The sequence below is a fragment of the Oncorhynchus tshawytscha genome, linkage group LG15, assembly GCF_018296145.1.
Source record: "Oncorhynchus tshawytscha isolate Ot180627B linkage group LG15, Otsh_v2.0, whole genome shotgun sequence".
Lineage (NCBI taxonomy): Eukaryota > Metazoa > Chordata > Actinopteri > Salmoniformes > Salmonidae > Oncorhynchus > Oncorhynchus tshawytscha.
Window position 1 is genome coordinate 17,772,500 of NC_056443.1, and position 24,669 is coordinate 17,797,168.

General features: G+C 43.4%; 1 protein-coding gene across 2 annotated transcripts in view; it reads right to left on the reverse strand.

The window, feature by feature from the left end:
- Positions 1–12,403, reverse strand: part of ache (acetylcholinesterase) — a 34,795-nt gene extending 22,392 nt beyond the window's left edge. The window contains exon 1 of one of the 2 annotated variants that reach the window (XM_024373339.2): positions 12,064–12,403. The gene's annotated coding sequence lies outside the window, so the exon portion shown is untranslated. Of the gene's footprint in view, positions 1–11,809; positions 12,042–12,063 lie in introns of those variants that run through there. The other variant, XM_042298218.1, reaches the window with a different exon arrangement.
- Positions 12,404–24,669: the final 12,266 nt, after the last annotated feature.

Below are 24,669 nucleotides of genomic sequence, written 5' to 3' on the forward strand. Positions count from 1 at the left end.
CTGTTGTCTTTTTCATCCCTAGAATCAATGCTTGGTTCGAGTGTGTAAATCTGTGTGTATTTCAGTAGATAGATATCAGATAGGAAGGAGGAAATGCACATTTTGGGAGGAAGGAGAGATAATTGGGATATATCCCATGTTCAGTCTTGAAGGAAACTCAACGACCTCAATATATACAATACAGTATACACAGTACACAGAGTATACCAAACATTTGGAACACCTTCCCTTCCCCTGTTGACCTCAGAACAGCCTCAATTCGTCGGGGCCCATGTTAACTCCAATGCTTCCCACAGATGTGTCAAGTTGGCTGGATGTCCTTTGGTAAGTGGGCTTAAAAATCCTTCCTTAACCTGTCTCCTCCCCTTCAACTCCACGGATTGAATTGGATTTAACAAGTGACATCAATAAGGGATCATAGCTTTCACCTGGTCAGTCTGTCATTGAAAGGGCAAGTGTTCTTAATGTTTTGTATACTCAGTGTATAATACTGTACGTGGTAGGACATAGGAGAACCACGTTGAGAGAATCCCTTGGTACCCACGTAACCATTTCAAGATATTGACATTAGAATGAGACCACACACAGCAAATAATACAGGCCTTAGTGACTGTGTGTGTGTGTGTGCATGTGTCAGGGATGGGCATTTGACATTAATATCGTGAAAAAAACATGATATCCAGTTAAAATATTAAAGAAATCTTGACTCTTGACCAATCTGTAGTTTTGGCTAAAAGCAACGGTGATATATTTTAAATGTCATGGTATTTTAAATGTCATGGAGTATCCTTGTAGGTAACAATGTCAACAATTTCACAAGGATCATCTAATTTCATTTATAAACAACGCTTTTTCATTGTCAAAATAGACACTGACTCCAAGTAATCGAATGACAACGTCCGTTCGGATATTAGATGAACCGTGTCCCTCCCTAGTGTGTGTGTGTGCGCGTGTGTGTGAGTGTGGTCACTGGTCAGGCTACAGTACACTCATGATGTCTAGTCAGTAGACTGGACACCCTATACTCTTCTCAAATGTAGGATGAGCTAAGTGAGGACTGACTTAAGGGGGGGGGGTGAAGGAGTGAGAGAGTGTGTGTGTGTTTGATTTATGTGTGTGTAAGACTGTGTGTGTGTGTGTGTGTGTATGTGTGTTTGAGAATGCATCTGTGTCTGGGTAGATACTAGGGAGCGCCAAAGAAAGACTACAAGATACAGGTTGGCTAGTCTGGGGGCTGCTTCCCAAATTGCATCCTATTCCCTATTTTTGCGCTAGTTGTACCTGCACCTTCATAGCTTGTTCTCCATCTATTTTTTAAAATAGGGAGCCCATTTTTTTCAGCACTTTTATTTCCATGACTGATCAAAACTCATTTTCTCGTGGCTCTCTCTTTTCTCTGCAGCAGACAAATGTTGAGCAATATGTTGGGAACATCGAATCGCAATAAAGACCCAGTATCGAATCGCAATACATATAGAGTCGTGAGACTTGCAATAATTATCGTATCAACACCTAAGTATCATGATAATATCGTATCGTGAGGTCCCTGGCAATTCCCAGCCCTTCTATTTAGTACACTGTTTCATCAAAACTCAATAGGGCTCTGGTGAAAAGTAGGGGAATAGGGTGCTATTTGGGATACAACCTGGGTGTCTCAATTGAGTTATTAATATCTGAAAGGACAGCTGAGGGGCGGAAGTGGGGGAGGGAGGGGTGAGGAGGAGGAGGAGGGGGGAGTGAAGAGGGAGAGGGGAATGAGAGGGGTGTCCGTTCTAGAATTAGCTCCTGGAATCTGTGTATGAAGTTCACAGGGGGATATGTTTCAGTGTGGGGGTTTACACCGCCGTCATATATACGTTATGCGTACGCGCTCTCCTCTCTCAGGCGTCGGTCTATCTCTTTCTCTCCTTTCGTCTCTCCGTCACTCCCTTTCTCTCGCCATCTCTCTCCCTCTCGTTCTCTGCCTGAGCCTCAGTGTGAACTCTGGCTTGGTTGCTGTGGAAACGCTGGGCCCACACCACCTACTGCATCCTCTCTGTCCATCTCTTTACCTCCTCCTCTCTCTCTTCCTCCCTTTTTCTGTTTCTCGCCCTCCTCTGTCGTGGCCTCTTTCTCTTTTCACTCCACTGTCTCTTCGCCTCCGCCCTCTCTCTCTTTCTCTCTTCACTCACCATGTCCATCTCTCGCTCTCGCTCTCGTCTCTGATTCTCTCGTCATCTCCCACTAGCACTCTCTCTTCCTTACTCTCTTCTCATTTTTCTCGCCGTCCATCGCTCATTCTGCTAATGCAAACTCCCTGTTCGACCTATTAATCCTCTCTCCATTCTCTACCCACACTTCTGTCTCTCCATCTTTCTCTTACCTTCCTCTGTCTCATCCTTTATCTCGATCCATCTCTTTCTGCTCCATTATGTGTTCTTAGAGCTTTTCCTGTATGTCTTCCTTCATGCGATCTTAATTCAACCCCCCCCACACACACACACACACACACACACTGCACGAGAGATCAAGTGCCACTAGCAGCAATGGCACTGGTGACATCACTGTACAGTCATCGGTCTAGTAGTTCCACTGTCTTGCTTTTGAGAGACCGTGGATGGATTCATATTTGCCTACTAGTATACTATACTGTAAAGTACAAGTTAGGCAATAGAGCTACTGTATAAGCCTTATAGCGAGAGACAGTGGCCTAGTACTTCTGTACAGTAATGATCTAGGATCATTTCAGCTTTGTTCATTTGTAATGAATGACCATGCTGATGTTGATCTATATCAAGGATGGGGAACTTTGACGGGGGCCAAAAAAATCTGAACTCCACATGATGGGCCGCAATTGCTCGCGGGTCTGCACACTCACACACACACACATATTCAAACGCACGCACGCACACACGCAGTCATCTTTGCCTTTAGTGAGGAACACGCCCCAATCTGTCACTCTGGGTGACATGGAAGATAAGCGGCACAGGAATCGCTGGAATTTTCCATTTCGTGATTGGCACGGCTAATGTTTCACCCACCAGACTCTTTACACACGCACACACACAAATACACACCGGTATTGGAGGTAGGCAACCATGCATTATACTGTACAAAGAGTCTATTGGCTATCCAATATAGGCCTATTTCGTTGAAGATAAAACTGGTTACAGGATCAGATGGATCAGAGTAGAGAGAGTAGAGTAGATTAGAATAAAATAGAATCTGAATATGAGCTTGCCTACTCATCACAACAAATACTAGACTACTAGACATGGGCAGGCAGGGTCCTGGGCGGCACCCAATCAGGAAAATACCATTAGGCCAAACCAGTACAGTGGTTGCTGCAGCAAATGACACAGTGGGCTTATCTAGATCGTATCAACATGTAGTAGAATGATTGAAGATATATTTGGGTCTGTGGGGGCCTGGGGAACAGAACCAGTGTGATGTTCTACAAATAAGCATGCTTCCCAAAACCAACTAACAACAACTGTTGACCCTGGGGGCTATAAAATAGTTCTGTTTTAGCCCAATGGATGATGTCATCTTTTGATGACATCATTCCCAATATGAAACTGGTGGCCAATAAGCGATTCAACAATGTAAAGACTATTCAAGTTTAGTTCAAATTTTACGCCCAGTAAAGTTGAATGGTCTATACCGCAGTCAACCCCGCCAACTAACATTGTGATATTTTAAGTGTTCACGTGAGTCTGTGATGTTTTCTGGGGTGCGTCTTTTAGCGATTCTAGGGGCAATAAATGGACAGTTGTTGCGCGCGGCCCCCTCGCGCTTTTAATCAAAAGTATAGATACAGTGGGGCAAAAAGGTATTTAGTCAGCCACCAATTGTGCAAGTTCTCCCACTTAAAAAGATGAGAAAGGCCTGTAATTTTCATCATAGATACACTTCAACTATGACAAACAAAATGAGAAAAGAAATCCAGAAAATCACATGGTAGGATTTTTAATGAATTTATTTGCAAATTATGGTGGAAAAAAAGTATTTGGTCACCTACAAACAAGCAAGATTTCTGGCTCTCACAGACCTGTAACTTCTTCTTTAAGAGGCTCCTCTGTCCTCCACTCGTTACCTGTATTAATGGCACCTGTTTGAACTTGTTATCAGTATAAAAGACACCTGTCCACAACCTCAAACAGTCACACTCCAAACTCCACTATGGCCAAGACCAAAGAGCTATCAAAGGACACCAGAAACAAAATTGTAGACCTGCACCAGTCTGGGAAGATTGAATCTGCAATAGGTAAGCAGCTTGGTTTGAAGAAATCAACTGTGGTAGCAATTATTAGGAAATGGAAGACATACAAGACCACTGATAATCTCCCTCGATCTGGGGCTCCACGCAAGATCTCACCCCGTGGGGTCAAAATGATCACAAGAACGGTGAGCAAAAATCCCAGAACCACACGGGAGGACCTAGTGAATGACATGCTGAGAGCTGGGACAAAGCCTACCATCAGTAACACACTACGCCGCCAGGGACTCAAATCCTGCAGTGCCAGACGTGTCCCCCTGCTTAAGCCAGTACATGTCCAGGCCCGTCTGAAGTTTGCTAGAGAGCATTTGGATGATCCAGAAGAAGATTGGGAGAATGTCATATGGTCAGATGAAACCAAAATATAATTTTTTGGTAAAAACTCAACTTGTCATGTTTGGAGGACAAAGAATGCTGAGTTGCATCCAAAGAACACCATACCTACTGTGAAGCATGGGGGTGGAAACATCATGCTTTGGGGCTGTTTTTCTGCAAAGGGACCAGGACGACTGATCTGTGTAAAGGAAAGAATGAATGGGGCCATGTATCGTGAGATTTTGAGTGAAAACCTCCATCAGCAAGGGCATTGAAGATGAAACGTGGCTGGGTCTTTCAGCATGACAATGATCCCAAACACACCGCCCGGGCAACGAAGGAGTGACTTCGTAAGAAGCATTTCAAGGTCCTGGAGTGGCCTAGCCAGTCTCCAGATCTCAACCCCATAGAAAATCTTTGGAGGGAGTTGAAAGTCCGTGTTGCCCAGCAACAGCCCCAAAATATCACTGCTCTAGAGGAGATCTGCATGGAGGAATGGGCCAAAATACCAGCAACATTGTGTGAAAGCCTTGTGAAGAGTTACAGAAAACGTTTGACCTCTGTCATTGCCAAGAACGGGTATATAACAAAGTATTGAGATAAACTTTTGTTATTGTTATATATCAAATACTTATTTTCCACCATAATTTGCAAATAAATTCATTAAAAATTCTACAATGTGATTTTCTGTATTTCTTTTTCTCATTTTGTCTGTCATAGTTGAAGTGTACCTTTTATGAAAATTACAGGCCTCTCTCATCTTTTTAAGTGGGAGAACTTGACCAACTGGTGGCTGACTAAATACTTTTTGCCCCACTGTATATCTATCAATCAATCTAGGCCTATCTATCAATCTGTCTGTCTTTCTCTATGGAGTAGCCTATGGGCATTTCCATCTAAAAGGACCCATGAGCACCAACATGTGAAGTTCATAGGAGCATAACAAGATGGGTGTCAAATGAAACATACGAGTCTATATTTTGGGCATAGATACATTTTCCAACTTTTTCCATCTTAAAAATGCGGCATAAGTAAAGGCTTTGATTTCTGGATAAACAGATGGAAAAGGGGTCTTAAGAAACATCTACTAGAAAAAGTCTTCAAATGTATCAGAAATACATCAAAACAATCATGTTCAATGTAAAGACCCCTGCCAACTAATATCAACACACATTTAGTTTTGGAGAAATTGTTTACCTTCTGTAAGTCTAAGAAATATTGGCTTGTAATTCTGTTACCAAAAACCCACGTATCTTTATGTGGAGGGAGGATAATGAAAGTTTAGAGGAGAAACACGTAATGGTACACCTAACAATTAATTATAATGATTTTACTTATATAAATTTTGTTCATAAATTATTAAGTGATTAAAACTTGTAATTATGTTACAAAATTGGTAACGGAATTACGTAAAAATCAGTAACGGAATTACTGCAGCTGAATTTGGCTACAATGGGAAATTTTAATAGTCACAAACCACAGTTGGGTCACCAGCTACTGTCCTCCGTTCCACTGGCATACTGTTATGTTCAGCACATAACTGTTTTCTTTCTGTTTCTGTCGTCTGGTAGATAAACCAAGAGTGTTAAAAAGTCTGAGTCTGGACAACCCCTCCCTCTCTCTCTCTGCCTTTCTCTCTCATTCTCCAGTGAAGGTCACCTCTCCCAGCTCTTACTGACACCTACCCATTAGCTCCCTCTCTTTCCATTTACTGTAACCAGCCCCCTCACCCACTGAGCACCGACCGACACCGGACATTCATGGACGTTGAAAAGTAGTTGAAATTCGGTCAGTTCACCCTGGCCTTGATGTTAACGTCCACAGACAAACCGGACTGGACCAAATCTGAACCTATCATAGACGTACAGAACCGGTCAAAATTTTGGACACACTTACAGTGCTTTGAAAAAGTATTAATCTCCTGGTGTTTTTCCTATTTTGTTGCATTACAACCTGTAATTGAAATGGATTTTTATTTGGATTTCATGTAACGGACATACACAACATAATCCAAATTGGTGAAGTGAAATAAAAAAAATAACGTTTAAAAAAATTAGAAACATTTTTAAATGGAAAAGTGGTGCGTGCATATGTATTCACCCCCTTTGCTATGAAGCCCCTAAATAAGATCTGGTGTATCCAATTACCTTCAGAAGTCACATCATTAATTAAATTAAGACCACCTGTGTGCAATCTAAGTGTAACATGATCTCAGTATATATACACCTGTTCTGAAAGGCAAAAGAGTCTGCAACACCACCAAGCAAGCGGCACTATGAAGACCAAGGAGCTCTCCAAACAGGTCAGGGACAAAGTTGTTGTTGAGAAGTACAGATCAGGGTTGGGTTACAAAAAAAGATCAGAAACTTTGAACATCCCACGGAGCACCATTAAATCCATTATTAAAAAATGTCAAGAATATGACACCACAACAAACCTGCCAAGAGAGGGCTGCACACCAAAACACACAGACCAGGCAAGGAGGGCATTAATCAGAGAGGCAACAAAGAGGCTACAAAACTCCACAGTGGAGATTGGAGTATATGACCATTGGACCACTTTAAGCCGTCCACTCCACAGAACTGGGCTTTATGGAAGAGTGGACAGAAAAAGCCATTACTTAAAGAAAAAAATAAGCAAACACGTTTGGTGTTTGCCAAAAGGCCTGTGGGAGACTCCCCAAACATATGGAAGAAGGTACTCTGGTCAGATGAGACTAAAATTTAGCTTTTTGGACATCAAGGAAAATGCTATGTCTGGCGCAAAAACAACACCTCTCATCACCCTGAGAACACCATCCTCACAGTGAAGCATGGTGGTGGCAGGGACGTTTTTCATCGGCAGGGACTGGGAAACTGGTCAGAATTGAAGGGATGATGGGCAACACTCGAGTGGTTTAAGGGGAAACATTTAAATGTCTTGGAATGACCTAGTCAAAGCCCAGACCTCAATCCAATTGAGAATCTGTGGTATGACTTAAAGATTGCTGTACACCAAATCAAATCAAATGTTATTGGTCACATACACATGGTTAGCAGATGTTAATGTAGTGAAATGCTTGTTCTTCTAGTTCCGACTGTGCAGTAATATCTAACAAGTAATCTAACATTTTCACAATAGCTACCTTATACACACAAGTGTAAAGTAATGAATAAGAATATGTACATATAAATACATGGATGAGCGATGGCCGTGCGGCATAGGCAAGATTCAGTAGATGGTATAGAGTACAGTATATACATATGAGAAGTCATTTAGGGTATGTAAACATTATATAAAGTGGCATTGTTTAAAGTGACTAGTGATAGATTCATTGCATCCAATTTTTTATTATTAAAGTGGCTAGAGATTTGAGTCAGTATGTTGATAGCAGCCACTCAATGTTAGTGATGGCTGTTTAACAGTCTGATGGCCTTGAGATAGAAGCTGTTTTTCAGTCTCTCGGTCCCAGCTTTGATGCACCTGTACTGACCTCGCCTTCTGGATGAGAGCGGGTTGAACAGGCAGTGGCTGTTCACCAGGGGAACCCATCTAACTTGAAGGAGCTGGAGCAGTTTTGCCTTGAAGAATGGGCAAAAATCCCCATGGCTAGATGTGCCAAGCTTGTAGAGACATACACCAAGAGACTTGCAGCTGTAATTGCTGCAAAAATAAAGCTCTAAAAAGTATTAACTTTGGGGGGTGAATAGTTATGCACGCTCAAGTTTTCATTTTTTTGTCTTACTTCTTGTTTGTTTCAAAATAAAAAATATTTTGCATCTTCAAAGTGGTAGGCATGTTGTGTAAATCAAATGATACAAACTAAAAAAAAAATCAATTTGAATTCCAGGTTGTAAGGCAACAAAATAGGAAAAATGCCAAGGGGGGTGAATACTTTCGCAAGCCACTATACTAATTCATGGGTTTTTCTTTACTTTACTATGTTCTACATTGTAGAAAAATTGTGAAGGCATCAAAACTATGAAATAACACATATGGAATCATGTAGTAACCAGAAAGGTGTTAAGCAAATCAAAATATATTTTATATTTTATATTCTTCAAAGTAGCCACCATTTGCCTTGATGACAGCTTTGCACACTCTTGGCATTCTCTCAACCAGCTTCATGAGGCATTTTCTCAACCAATTTCATGAGGTAGTCACTTGGAATGCATTTCAATTAACAGGTGTGCCTTGTTAAAAATGAATATGTGGAATTCCTTTCCGTCATAATGCGTATCAGCCAATCAGTTGTGTTGTGACAAGGTAGGGGTGGTATACAGAAGATATCCCTATTTGGTAAAAGACCAAATCCATATTATGGCATCTCAAATAAGCAAAGAGAAACAACAGTCCATCATTACTTAAGACATGAAGGTCAGTCAATCCGAAAAAATTTGAAAGTTTCTTCAAGTGCAGTCACAAAAACCATCAAGCGCTGATGAAACTGGCTCTCATCAGGACCACCACAGGAAAAGAAGACCCAGAGTTGCCTCTGCTGCAGAGGAGAAGTTCATTAGAGTTAACTGCACCTCAGACGGCAGCCCAAATAAATGCTTCACAGAGTTCAAGTAACAGACACATCTCAACATCAACTGTTCAGAGGAGACTGCGTGAATCAGGCCTTCATGGTTGAATTGCTGCAAATAAACCACTACTAAAGGACACCAATAAGAAGAAGAGACTTGCTTGAGCCAAGAAACACGAGCAATGGACATTAGACCTGTGGAAATCTGTCCTTTGGTCTGATGAGTTCAAATTTGAGATTTTTGTTTCCAACCAACGTATCTTTGTGAGGCGCAGAGCAGATGAATGGATGACCTCTGCATGTGTGGTTCCCACCGTGAAGCATGGAGGAGGAGGTGTGATGGTGCTTTGCTGGTGATACTGTCAGTGATTTATTTAGAATTCAAGGCACACTTAACCAGCATGGCTACCACAGCATTCTGCAGCGATACGCCATCCCATCTGGTTTGTGCTTAGTGGGACTATCATTTGTTTTTCAACAGGAGAATGACCCATAATACACCTCCAGGCTGTGTAAGGGCTATTTGACCAAGAAGGAGAGTGATGGTGCTGCATCAGATGCCCTGGTCTTCACAATCACCCGACCTCAACTCAATTGAGATCGTTTGGGTTGAGTTGGACCGCAGAGTGAAGGAAAAGCAGCCAACAAGTACTTAGCATATGTGCGAACTCCTTCAAGACTGTTGAAAACGCATTCCTCATGAAGCTGGTTGAGAGAATGCCAAGAGTGTGCAAAGCTGTCATCAAGGCAAAGGTTGGCTACTTTGAATCTCAAATATAAAATAGATTTTGATTTGTTAAACACTTTGTTTGGTTACAACATTATACCATGTGTTATTTCATTGTTTTGATGTCTTAACTATTATTATACAACGTAGAAAATATTAAAAAGAAAGAAAAATCCTTGAATGAGTAGGTGTGTCCAAACTTTTGACGGGTGCTGTATGTTTCACAAGTTTGGATATCACAGTACAGTACAGTGAGAAGAGCTCAGTCAAGAACAGTACAAGACAATACAGTGGTACAGTACAGTAGAATAAAGTAGAGTAAAGAAAATGTGGCATAGTACAGTAGAGTACAGTATATTGTCTTGTACTCTACTATACTGCAATCCTCTACTATACTCTACTCTTCTACTGCACTGTACTGAACTCTACCCTACCCTACTCTGCTGTGCTGTATTGTACTGCACTGCATTGTATTGCACCATGTCCAAACTTGTGAAACATGACTATGCATTTCTGTATAGTACAGATCCGGGACCCATGATGTAATCCATTTCCATAATTCTGTCACCGGGTGTAAAGCCACTTCACTTACTGTAGTTCAGTAACCAAATTAGATTTTTTCAAACTCAAGGTGCCATGTCATAGCTGACACCCCATTCTTTCGGCAGACATCTTTAAATTGGGGCGGCAGGTAGCCTAGTGGTTAGAGCGTTGGGCCAGTAACCCGAAAGGTTGCTAGATCAAATCCCTGAGCTGACAAGGTAACAATCTGCCCCTGAACAAGGCAGTTGACCCACTAGACTGTCATTCTAATTAAGAATTTGTTCCTAACTGACTTGCCTAGTTAAATAAAATAATAATAAAAAACATCTTTGAATCTTAATTCGGAGCAGATATTTAACAGAGTTTTTGGAAAATGTAGTCGCATAGGATCCTGAGGGAGATTTTACCGTAATTCCGTTACCAAAGTTTGCATCTGCACAGTTCTTCCTAAATTTGTTTGTGCAAATGTTTCAGTGGAAATGTTTCAAAGTAGTACTGGTGCATAGAGTTGTATGGATTGTTCTACTTTTATATCATTCTTTTTTGTTTGGCATACATTTTAAAGTGAAACATCTGAGTCAAAGCCTAATTCCATTATCGTGGAATTGCCCTATACATTATCTAGTAATAAGGCTATAACATGATTCCCGGCACATAGGTGGACTAGATGTATAGTCTAGTCTGAAGATGATATGGCATTATGGCAGGAAACCATGCCATCTTATTTTGACAGCAGTGCCACAGACAGTCGTTATGCAACATCAAGGAGAGATCTCTCTCTCGCACGTACGCACGCACGCACACGCACGCACGCACGCACGCACACACACACACACACACACACACACACAGGATGGCTCTGGTAACGGTTATCAAGCTAACCCAAACAGCCAGCTGAAGTAAACAGACCTCAGACATTTGTGACATGGCCAGTTCAGGAAATCTCTCACTCGCTATCTGTGTGTGTTGATCTGTCCAACATGGCACAGGATCACAGCAATTAGGCTACTAGGTCTAGGCTATGAAATTGGCTGCCATAGTCGTGTAATAATGCAAGTACAATAATAATAATAATAATAACAATAATAATACATTATTATTAACATTAATAATAGACCTATAATAAACACTGATTAGGCCTACAAATGCCATGTTAAATTTTATTTGGACCATAATAATAACGCTAGCTCATAATTTGTTGCGTTTCCAATGCAGCGTCGATGTTCGTGTAAACACTACGTCGTCCACTGTACTGTCTATGAAATCTATTAAAAACACGATATACGAGACATCGGCTACCTTCTGCGGTCCCCAACCAAACAGATGTGCGCGAGGCGAGGAACACCAACAAACACACATGCGTCTCGCTCAGTGGTCTCGCCATGGAAGGCGCGTCACACACGCAACAGCATCAGCACAGTAGTCTGTACCCCACCACCTCCACCACAGATATACGCACCGTCAACCACTATACCTCACCATGTCCAATTGCATGGTCATGATGCCTGGGTGAATTGAATTCATATCCCGATTCGAATGTTCCAAGTCCATTCCACTCACTGACGGGACTGACAGAGGCACGGGACTAGATCGAGACATTTCGAGCTAAATTTCTATAAAAGGACAGACACAGCAGCCTGCTGATGCACGCACGGACGGAGCTCGAGAGGAGCGGAGCGCGTGGCTGGGTTCATGCTGTGCGTTTACCCTTACCCAGCTAGTTAGTGGTGGGTCCTCCAGTGGTCAAAACCAAATCAACCCTGCTTCAGCTGCTGCTTCGCTGAATCCCCCGGAAGGCAACGTTCCCTCCTCGCCCTGTCACCGTCTTTAGAGGACGTTAAACCCCGTGTCGCCGGCACCGTTCATGGGGTGAGGAGGGTTTCTAGCTGGGGAGCGAAGACGCGCGGTTTAAATTACGGTCTTCGCTGCCTCGATGTCAGACACAGATGTCTTCTGTTTATTGTGCCCCTCTCTCTCGGTATTGAGTGGAGGTAGTGTCAGAGCCGTACTATGCTGTTATGACGACAGGGGGAGACTGCCACTGATAAAGCTCTTCCACGAATGGGGAAAAAAAGGAAAAGGGGTAGGCTACTCAAAGAAACTCTCGCGAGAAGAAACGCAGCTATCCCATACGCATCTATTCTTCATGGATCAACAAGGGTTTGCTTGCCAATACACTTGCCAGTACACTGACCACACTTGGTATGTAGGCTGATATGATGTTCTGATATTTGTATTTCTCTTTCAAAATCGAATTGCTTTATTGACATGACATACTATTAGTAATAATAAGACGGCAGTAGGCCTGATAACTGACGATGATGAAACAGCCTATAGGGAGGAGGTCAGATCAAGGTCAATGCCTCTTCCCCCTCCGAAGGCTGAAAAGATTTGGCACGTGCCCTCAGATGCTCAACAAGTTCTACAGCTGCACCATTGTGCGCATCTTGACTGGCTGCATCACCGCTTGGCGTGGCAACTGCTTGGCATCCGACTGGAAAGCCCTACAGAGGATAGTGCGTATAGCCCAGTACATCACTGGGGCCGAGCTGCTTGCCATTCAGGACCTCTACACCAGGCGGTGTCAGAGGAATGCCCTAAAAGTGGCCACCCAAGTCGTAGACTGTTCTTTCTGCCACCGCAAGGCAGGCGGTACCTTTGCACCAACTTTGGAAACAACAGGGCCCTGAACAGCTTCTACCACCAAGCCATAAGACTGCTAAATAGTTAGCAAAATAACTACCCGGACGATCTGCACGGACCCTTTTCGCACTGTTTTGACTTCATCACAAACTCTGCTGCTACTGTTTATGATCTGTTACTTTATTCCTAGTTATATGTACATAGCTACCTCAATTACTATCGCACCCCTGCACATTACTTGGCACTGGTACCGTTACACATTGTGTATTTAGTATTACGTGTTTTACTTTTCTATTATTTCTCTATTTTCTTTCTCTCAGTATTGTTGGGAAGGGCCCGAGTCAGCGTTTCACTGTTAGTCTACACCTGTTGTTTACGAAGCATGTGACGAATAAAATCAGATTTGATTGAAATGTTGTCAAAGTATCAATGGTACTGTAGGCCTACAACTGCATCGAGTCATACTATACAGTACCAGTCAAAAGTTTGGACAAACCTACTCATTCAAGGGTTTTTCTTTATTTGGACTGTTTTCTACAATGTAGAATAGTATTGAAGACATCAAAACGATATGGAATCATGTAGTAGTGACCAGGAGTGGTGTGATGCTGATTTCGTGTGTGTCAACAGCGCAAAAGGAGAAAGCTCTTTGGCTCGACAAGATTTCGACATGTGAGGTGGGAAGCTATGACTTTCAGAGTAGGGCACCAGTTAAAAGTGTCATCTCTGGTGTCTCGTTGGACATAAAGACTGTGTGGGTTTAGGGAGAACATTCCAGGAGTGGTCGACGCACGTCGATTGAATCGAATGAAAGACGGAAGGAATCTTTTTTTTTTTTACTGTCGTTCGGTGAAGTGGTTCTCCCAACTTATGTAAAACTTGGGTACGTGAGATATGCGGTGAGATCGTATGTACAGAAACCATGGCATTGTTACAAGTGTAAAAAGTCTGGACACGTGGCAAGTGTTTGTCGAAGGAATAAATATGTAGTAGTTGAAGAGTCAGATGAAGAATGTTGTTGTAATTGTGATGGGAACCACGTTCCCAAGTTCCCGGAGTGGTCTGTATGGATGAAGGAGGTCGCAGTAGCTAGGATCAGGGCCATCCAGCAGGTCTCCTATGTGGAGACAGTGAGAATAGCTGAAGGAGTGAGTAGAGAGGAGATGGTAGTGGATGTCCCACAGTCTGCAGTGAATGACATGCAGGAGAAGTATCCTGACATACGAATAGTGAAGAAGGTGGCGTTTGTAGTGCAAGTGATCAATTCCACTAGTCAAACTAATCAAAAAAATAAAAGAAGCTAGACATCATTGCAAAGGAAGCAAATACATTTCTGGATCTCCAGAACTCTACAGCTGAAATGTTACAGGGAGTACTGAATGAAGAGGTCCCCTCCCTCCCAGGTTCCTGGTTCCTGAGCCTGTACTATCTGAATATCTGTACTATCTGAATAGGGGGGGGGGTATTTTTTTACTACCTCGCGCAGTGGCGGCAATACACCTTATGAGTGTAGTCTGCCAATAAACCTCAGAGAAGAAGAACTCTGGGGTGGCTCCTAGAGGAGGAAGACTGCCACCAATGCTATCACTGGGACCACGGCACACCCAGCCAAGGGTGACCTACAGCCAGAGGAGGGCCAAGCAAGTGTTGTCCAATACATTTGTTCAGGATGGCTCCTTGCTCATGCATGTTTTCCTCTCTGCCCTCTGTGGCCTGCACTAGACTGTTACTGATTGTTACTGTCAGTAAGAATAGGAGTAGTATCTCTCACAATCTCTTCCCGCACTCACGCTCTGTCCCTCTGTGTGCACGCAATGAATTTCCTCCTTTCCTCCAGTCAATCTTGAGAAATATTGAGACTGGACAAGAGAGGGAGGGGCACACCGATGATGAGAAAAGGGTGTGTGAGAGAGATGGACTACTCAATACTGCTGAGTTCAGGGAGGGCAGAGAAGTGTTTGCTAATTAAGGAGAGTGCCTAGACTCGTCTGGTCAGGCTCTCTCTCTCGCTCTCTCTCTCTCTCTCTCTCTCTCTCTCTCTCTCTCTCTCTCTCTCACACTCACACACACACACACACACACACACACACACACACACACACACACACACACACACACACACACACACACACACACACACACACACACACACACACACACACACACATTCTCGACTGCCCAGCCTCTCATTTCTTCTGAGGGCACGTCGTGAAACACGTCGCTAAAATACTTTGACATTCTTGTCCTTCAGAGACACACACACATGCACACACACCCTTGCACGGGCTCAGACACACACACACACACACACACACACACACACACACACACACACACACACACACACACACACACACACACACACACACACACACACACACACACACACATGCACAAACACACATCTCACACCAACTGGCAAGATACATATTATAAACATGACAAGAGAGGGCTATAACTGGTCCTCAATACATTTCCTTTTAGCCAAATCACCAACTTAAAAGGCTACATTTTAATATCAGTATTTTATTTGACTGACTCTGCGCTCTCTCTTATTTCACACTGCTTTGCTCTGCCCTTACTGTACAGTATTGTATGACATCATCAGTATGGGACAGAGACTGCACCAAGGCTGCGTCTTCAATGGTACCCTATCCCGCATAGGGCTCTGGTCAAAAGCAGTGCACTAAAAGGGAGTAGGGTGCCATTTGGGAGGTAACCTATAAATGCCAGCGGAGGCACCAGTGGAGATAATTTATAACCGGTCTGATCAATTGTGTAATAAAACATTACTGTCTGTTTGTCTGTTTAATGGACGAGAGGGGAAATGAAACCCTGCCTTTCCTCTCATACTGCAGATATGCTACTGCTACTAGGGCCAGGAGTTATACCTGACAACATTTGGACCTTACCAGGAAAAACTCCTTTGGACAAAGGCTTTAAACTTGTTGTATTTGGCGCATGTGACAAATAATAATAATAATATATATATATATATATTATATATTATTATATATATTATATATATATATTAACATTTGGTAATCCATATTCCAGAACTTTGTAATCTGGAAGGATCTGTGGAACATTGAAGGTTTGATGTGGCTGCTGGCAATGATAGAGACGTAGAGGTTGTGCAGAAGGTACACCCCCCTGTTCACAAAAATGGATCGAGGTATTCGGTTACTGTTCGGTTAAACGTTAGAAGGGCAAAACGAGTGACCTAAGCGACTTTGAGCGTGGTGTGATCGTCGGTGCCAGGCGCGCTGCATCCAGTATCCCAGAAACGGCTGCCCTCCTGGGCTTTTCACACACAACAGTGTCTAGGGTTTACCGAGAATGGTGCGACAAACAAAAAACATCCAGTCAGCGGCAGTTCTTTGGGCGAAAAACAGCTTGTTGATGAGAGAAGTCGAAGGAGAAAGGCAAGAACCGTGCAAGGTAACAGGCTGGCAACAAAAAGGCAAATAATGGTGCAGTACAACAGTGGTGTGTAGAAGGGCATCTTGGAATGCGCAACTCGTTGATCCTTGTCACGGACAATTGAAGGTTGGAAAAACGTCACCTGGTCCAACGAATCCCAGGTTCCTGTTGCGTCATGTTGATGGCAAGGTCAGGAGTTGACGTAAACAGCATGAGCCCATCCTGCCCGTTACAGGCTGGTGGCGGTGGTGTACTGGTGTGGGGAATGCTTTCCTGGCACACGTTAGGTCCCTCGATACCAATTGAACAATGAACATTTCCGACACCTTGTAGAATCCGTACCCCAGAGAATTCAGGCTGTTCTGGAGGCAAAGGGGCCTGGCCCGGTACTAGATGGGTGTACTTATTAAACTGGCCGGTGTGTATGTCTATGAGCGTAAGAGGTAGAGCAAAAGGGAAGCCGTGCAAGGTGAACGACCGTGAATGCTTCCTGGGTTTTTCTAATGCACTTGTCATTGATTATCTGTCTCCTTGGAGGCTGAAATATACAGCCTCTCCCACAGCCCAGCTATTAATTCAGCCTAACTCAATCCCAACTGTTACCCATTACACAAACACAGGCAGAGAGGAGGAGACATTCAGGTTGGAGAGGAATAGGCAACAGAGATGGAGTCTGTACAGATAAAGAAAGGGGGAGAGGCAGAAGGGAAGGGAGGAGAGAGAGAGAGAAGAGATTCAGGTTGGTGAGAAGTATACGCAATGCACTAGAGGTGGAGAGGGCAGGGATAAAAGTAGGTAGGGAAAAGTGCGGGAAAGAGGGAAGGGGAAAAGAGAGCAGTGAAAAGAGGGAGGGAGAGGTTGGAGAGGAGTAGGAAACAGAAATGGAGAAAATTAGGGTAGAGAAAGGGAAAGAGGGGAAAAAGTGAGAGAAATTATAAGATGAGTGTTCATGGTCATGCATGTGTGTGTCCTCACATGCTTATATGTGTGCGTGCGTGCGTGTGTGAGAGAGAGAGAGTGTGTGATTTTGGAAATGACCATTCTCCATCCCACTCTCCAGCCTTCTGACTTTGTACTGCTGACCTAGGCGGGCTATTTTGTATCCCACTGAAGGACACACTGACTATGTCACACAGTTTTTAGTATTCAGCTCCACAGAACACACAACAGGAGGTCCTGTTACACTACACTATCTCTAATGTCAGTGTCATTGTGACGAGCTGCATTGCCTGACTACACACAGTAACAGTGCAACTGAGACAAGAAACTAAAATAATGAAAATGGACCTTAGAAACCGCCAACAAAACTCCATACATACTCTCTCATACAAGACTCCACGTAAGATCTCTGTCTCTGTAACCCCGCAGGCTACATACAGTAACAACACAAACGAGCCAAGGTAAATCAACAATAAAACGGATCGTCAAATAATCATTTTCTACGATTAGTAGAGCTGGAGATGGAACCACCTCGGCCACCGCTCACTTTAAACACCATCAAAAAGTTTACTAAAAAAAAAACATAACACCCGAAGCCAATTTCACCCATGTATGGAATCAGTAGGTTAGGTTCTATAGCACCACATGAACCCATAAGGAGGCCCTATTACTGCTCTCTCTCTATCCCAGGGAGAGAAATACCCTGGTTAGAAGGAGGAAGGGAAGGCATCCTTTGGATAAAGAGACCCTATTTCTGCCCTCTGTGTCCCAGGCAGAGAACTACTCTGGCTGAACGTTAAGTGGTTCTGTTCTAATACGCGAGCTTCGTCATGGCCCCATCAGCACCATGGGATCCATATAACTACAGCCCTTAGGTAGCTCTTAGAGTGGTGGCCTGGAGCGAGAGAGTGAGGGATGGGGGGAGAGAGGAGGGAAAGAGACAGAAAGAGCTCCTTTAGGCTGAAGAGGGAAAGAGAGAAAAAGGCCGGGGGAGAAAGAGCTTTACCAGAGGCAGGGAGAGAGGTGGAGGAAGGGATGGAAGGATGGAGGGTGGGAAGGAGAGGAGGGGGAGAGAGAGAAAGAGCTTTACCAGGGGCAGGGAGAGAGGTGGAGGAAGGGATGGAAGGATGGAGGGTGGGAAGGAGACTAGGGGGAGAGAGAGAAAGAGCTTTCTCAGGCTAATCTATAATGGGGCGGTTAAAAGCATCAGTGTGCTGATTCAGAGCTATTATCTAATTGCTGCTGCATTGCTGATTGGCTGAACACATCAATCTCTCTCGCTGGCTCCTGCTGGCTGGCTCACCCATCTCCCGATGTTGCACTCCTCTCTCTCTCTCTCTCTCTCTCTCTCTCTCTTTCTCTCTCTCTCTCTCTATCTCTCTAAAAGATGTGGGAGTTTATCAAAATTGGATTTGTTTTTTAATTATTTCTGAGTCTGCGTAATCTGAGGAACATATGAGTCTTCATGGCCACCCTGCTCTCCCTCCCCTTCTCACTGCTATAGCACCACTTGTCCTCTTGTCTCCTCTTTGTTCATTCTTGACAAAACTACTGGAAATGAAGAATGATGATGTTGCCTTGTTATGGGGGACCTGGGAATCTTATGACATAAAATCACTATAAACTCCATAGTCAGAAGGAGGAGAGATAGGTAGGTAAATAAACAGCACCCGGTGTCACAAGAAGGCCAAGAAGATCATTAAGGAACTCAGCCATCTGAGCCACGGCCTGTTCACCCCACTACCATCTAGAAGGCGGAGACAGTACAGGTGCATCAAAACTGGGACCTGAGAGACTGAAAAACAGCTTCTATCTCCAGGCCATCAGACTGTTAAACAGTCACCACTAGCCGGCCTCCGCCCAGTACCCTGCCCTGAACTTTAGTCATTGTTACTATCCGGCCAACTCAACCCTGCACCTTAGACTGTTGCCCTACATATGTAGTCATGGAACACTGGTCACTTTAATAATGTTTGCATACTGTTTTACCCACTTCATATGTGTATATTCTGTATTCAAGGCGCATCCTATATAACTACTGCTGTACATACAGTGGCAAAATAAAGTAAGTGAACCCTTTGGAATTACCTGGATTTCTGCATAAATTGGTCATAACATTTGTTCTGATTTTCATCTAAGTCACAACAATAGACAAACAGTCTGCTTAAACTAATAACACACAAACAATTATACATTTTCATGTCTTTATTGAACACACCGTATAAACATTCACAGTGCAGGTTGGAAAAAGTATGTGAACCCTTGGATTTAATAACTTGTTGACCCTCCTTTGCGGATCAGACCTGCACAAAGGTCAGGTGGAATTTTGGACCATTCCTCTTTACAAAACTGTTTCAGTTCAGCAATATTGTTGGGATGTCTTGTTGTGCACTTGAGTGAGGACCCAAAAGCGGTTTAACAAAAACAGAGTCCTTTAATGTAAAAACACAGGGAAGACATAGATCCTCTTCAGATGTAGAAAATGGCAAAATAGACAACCCTCAGAGAGGGCGACAAATGAAACAGAAAGTCCTTCTGATATTTACAAAAGAGTCCCCTTCTTAGCAGCAGAGGAGAATAGCTGGGTTGCGGCGACAGACTGCTGGTCTCTCTGGGTAGGCGCGGGTCGTAGCGGACAGAGGTACCTGATCACACGTAGCATCAGAAGAACAGGCAGATTCTGACAGGATGGGACAAGGGTGAAGCAAACAAGACGATAGTTTGGTTCTGGCATGAGAAACTCAAACGAGAATCTGACAAAGAAAGAAGCAGGAACAGAGAGAGAAATAGAGACCTAATCAGAGGGAAAAAGGGAACAGGTGGGAAAAGGGTGAACGAGGTAGTTAGAGAAGATGAGGAACAGCTGGGGGAAGGAGAGGAAGAGAAGGTAACCTAATACGACCAGCAGAGGGAAACGGAGTGAAGAGAAAGAACAGGAACAAGACATAATATGACAATACATGACATGTCTGGTGTGAACCGCTCTCTTGAGGTCATGCCACAGCATTTCAATCGGGTTGAGGTCAGGACTCTGATTGAGCCACTCCAGAAGGTGTATTTTCTTCTGTTGAAGCCATTCTGTTGTTGATTTATTTCTGTGTTTTGGGTCGTTGTCCTGTTGCATCACCCAACTTCTGTTGAGCTTCAATTGGAGGACAGATAGCCTTACATTCTCCTGCAAAATGTCTTGATGAACTTGGAAATTCATTTTTCGGTCGGTGATAGCAAGCTGTCCAGGCCCTGAGGCGGCAAAGCAGTCCCAAACCATGACGCTTCCTTCATCATACTTCACAGTTGGGATGAGGTTTTGATGTTGGTGTGCTGTGCCTTTTTATCTTCACACATAGTGTTGCGTGTTCCTTCCAAACAACTCAACTTTAGTTTAATCTCTCCACAGAATATTTAGCCAGTAGCGCTGTGGAACATCCAGGTGCTCTTTTGCTAACTTCAGACGTGCAGCAATGTTTTTTTTGGGACAGCAGTGGCTTCTTCCGTGGTGTCCTCCCATGAACACCATTCTTGTTTAGTGTTTTTCGTATCGTAGACTTCTCAACAGAGGTGTTAGCATGTTCCAGAGATTTCCGTAAGTCTTTAGCTGACACTCTAGGATTCTTTTAAACCTCATTGAGCATTCTTGCGGCGTGCTCTTGCAGTCATCTTTGCAGGATGGCCACTCCTAGGGAGAGTAGCAACAGTGCTGAACTTTCTCCATTTATAGACAATTTGTCTTTCCGTGGACAGATGAACATCAAGGCTTTTAGAGATACTTTAGTAACCCTTTCCAGCTTTATGCAAGTCAACAATTCTTAATCTTAGGTCTTCTGAGATTGCCAGGCAATCAAACAAGCTAAGCGTCAGTATAGAGACAAAGTAGAATCGCAATTCAACGGCTCAGACACAAGAGGTATGTGGCAGGGTCTACTACAGTCAATCACGGATTACAAAAAGAAAACTAGCCCAGTCACGGACCAGGATGCCTTTCTCCCAGGCAGACTAAATAACTTTTTTGCCCGCTTTGAGGACAATACAGTGCCACTGACACGGCCCGCAACCAAAACATGCGGACTCTCCTTCACTGCAGCCGAGGTGAGTAAAACATTTAAACGTGTTAACCCTCGCAAGGCTGCAGGCCCAGACGGCATCCCCAGCCGCGCCCTCAGAGCATGCGCAGACCAGCTGGCTGGTGTGTTTACGGACATATTCAATCAATCCCTATCCCAGTCTGCTGTTCCCTCATGCTTCAAGAGGGCCACCATTGTTCCTGTTCCCAAGAAAGCTAAGGTAACTGAGCTAAACGACTACCGCCCCGTAGCACTCACTTCCGTCATCATGAAGTGCTGGTCAAGGACTAGTCAAGGACCATATCACCTCCACCCTACCTGACACAAACTGAATTGGTCCACCCACACAGACAGCATCGTGAAGAAGGCGCAGCAGCGCCTCTTCAACCTCAGGAGGCTGAAGAAATTTGGCTTGTCACCAAAAGTACTCACAAACTTCTACAGATGCACAATCGAGAGCATCCTGTCGGGCTGTATCACCGCCTGGTACGGCAACTGCTCCGCCCACAACTGTAAGGCTCTCCAGAGGGTAGTGAGGTCTGCACAACGCAAACTACCTGCCCTCCAGGACACCTACACCACCCGATGTCACAGGAAGGCCATAAAGATCATCAAGGACAACAACCACCCGAGCCACTGCCTGTTCACCCCGCTATTGTCCAGAAGGCGAGGTCAGTACAGGTGCATCAAAGCTGGGACCGAGTGACTGAAAAACAGCTTCTATCTCAAGGCCATCAGACTGTTAAACAGCCACCACTAACATTGAGTGGCTGCTGCCAACACACTGACTCAACTCCAGCCACTTTAATAATGGGAATTGATGGGAATTGATGTCAAATATATCACTAGCCACTTTAAACAATGCTACTTAATATAATGTTTACATACCCTACATTATTTATCTCATATGTATACGTATATACTGTACTCTATATCATCTACTGCATCTTTATGTAATACATGTATCACTAGCCACTTTAAACTATGCCACTTTGTTTACATACTCATCTCATATGTTATACTGTACTCGATACCATCTACTGCATCTAGCCTATGCCGCTCTGTACCATCACTCATTCATATATCTTTATGTACATATTCTTTATCCCTTTACACTTATGTGTATAAGGTAGTAGTTTTGGAATTGTTAGCTAGATTACTCGTTGGTTATTACTGCATTGTCGGAACTAGAAGCACAAGCATTTCGCTACACTCGCATTAACATCTGCTAACCATGTGTATGTGACAAATAAAATTTGATTTGATTTGATCTCTTTTGTTCAAGGCATCACATCGGGCAACGCTTCCTGTGAATAGCAAACTCAAATGTGTGATTGTTTTTCATAGGGCAAGGCAGCTCTCACCAACATCTCCAATCTCATCTCATTAATTGGACTCCAGGTTAGCTGACTCCTGGCTCCCATTAGCTTTTGGAGAAGTCATTAGCCTAGGGGTTCACATACTTTTTCCAACCTGCACTGTGAACGTTTTAATGAGGTATTCAATATAGACAAGAAAAAGACAATAAGTTGTGTGTTATTAGTTTAATCACACCGTGTTTGTCCATTGTTGTGACTTAGATGAAGATCAGATAAAATGTTAAGACCAATCTATGCAGAAGTTCAGGTAATTCCAAAGGGTTCACATACTTGTTTATTGTCACTGTACCTCTTCTATTCCTTTACTGCCCGTAATGTCTATACACACCATCATATACATATATATTTATATTCCAGACTCTGATATAGCTACATAGATTTCACTTAACGTCTCTGCCTTTGAATTCGGGCAGACATTTTTTAGCATCATTCCACCTTTCTCTTAACACTCCAAGCTTTCATATTGGTATCTTCTATTGTAGTTCAGCAGCCATGCGTGCAGTGAACATCTGTGGATGGCTATAGGGCCCGGAGTGGAATCTACTGTACTGTATGTTGCACTCTGTGGTTTAATACTGTAATATTAACAGCTTTACACTGCCACCCTATGGCCAATAGTTGATGTTGCACCCAGCAGCCTACATCCAGAGGTAAGGTCAGGAGGTTTTTTCCAATCATGTCACGTGACCTATCCTCTCTCTCATCCCTCTCTTCCTCCTTCTAATATCATTCCCCACCTCCTCCTTCTCCATCCGATATCATTCCATCCCTCCACCCTTCCATCCACCCTCCCTCCATCACATATTGCTCCTAGCCAACAGACAAATCCTGTCTGTCACCAGCAGTTGTTACAGTGTTTAGGGCCATGAAATAATGTGTGGATGAAGGACAGGCAGGTTGAACAAAGAGGAAACAAGGCATACAAATCCATAGATGTATAATTCTTGTGCAATTCACATCTATAGGCCACATTGAGTTTTTTCTTTCATAATTTTTATCTAGTGTTAGAGCATAAGCCTAAGCTTATAAATCCAGGCTGCATCACATCCGGCCGGTGATTGGGAGTCCCATAGGGCGGCGCACAACTGGCCCAGTGTCGTCTGGGTTTTGCCGGGGTAGGCCGTCATTGTAAATAAGAATTTGTTCTTAACTGACTTGCCTAGTTAAATAAAGATTAAATACATATTTATATTTTTTGAAATTATAAAGCCTAACTGTACGCACCCCAATCTCCAAATGCTTTTGGGAACTCGGACAGAAAAAAGTTCATGTTGATCCACTGAGTCAAAAAGGTTTTATTCCTTAAGAGAAAAGCTGTGAAATGCAGATTGGAAATAAAGAGAAGGGAGGGTCAGAGCAGTAGCCTAATGTTTGGGAAAGACGTGTGATTATTGTGAGGCGCAATACATATTCGACAGTCACAACACGGGACGTCAAGGGGGTGTACTGTCAGAGTTCATTGGAGTAGTAACTGAAATCTGGACACTGACTTGTAGGTCTATAACCTCTCACAAAGCCTAATATAATATGAACCCCTACAGAATTAAGCAGTTCTTGCTGTAAAATGATACACCAAATCAAATGTCAATTCTGACCAGGGAACAGGAGTGGAGAAAACATGATTTATTTCTTTCAGCATCTTGAGAGAATAAATGTGCAGTTAGTAAAGGTGCTATCTTTATCAGCTGATAGAATTTCAACCACAAAATATGCATCCAAGCCGAACTGAAATCTTATCGAAAAATCTTTCAACTCTTTTTTTTTTTTTTTAAGTTATTGAATTTTCTCTCCGGTCCCTAAACATCTTTGCTGCGGGAAAGAAGCAGAAAGGAAAGAAAACTTTACCTACAGTATGTCAACTGGACGGAAGTGTT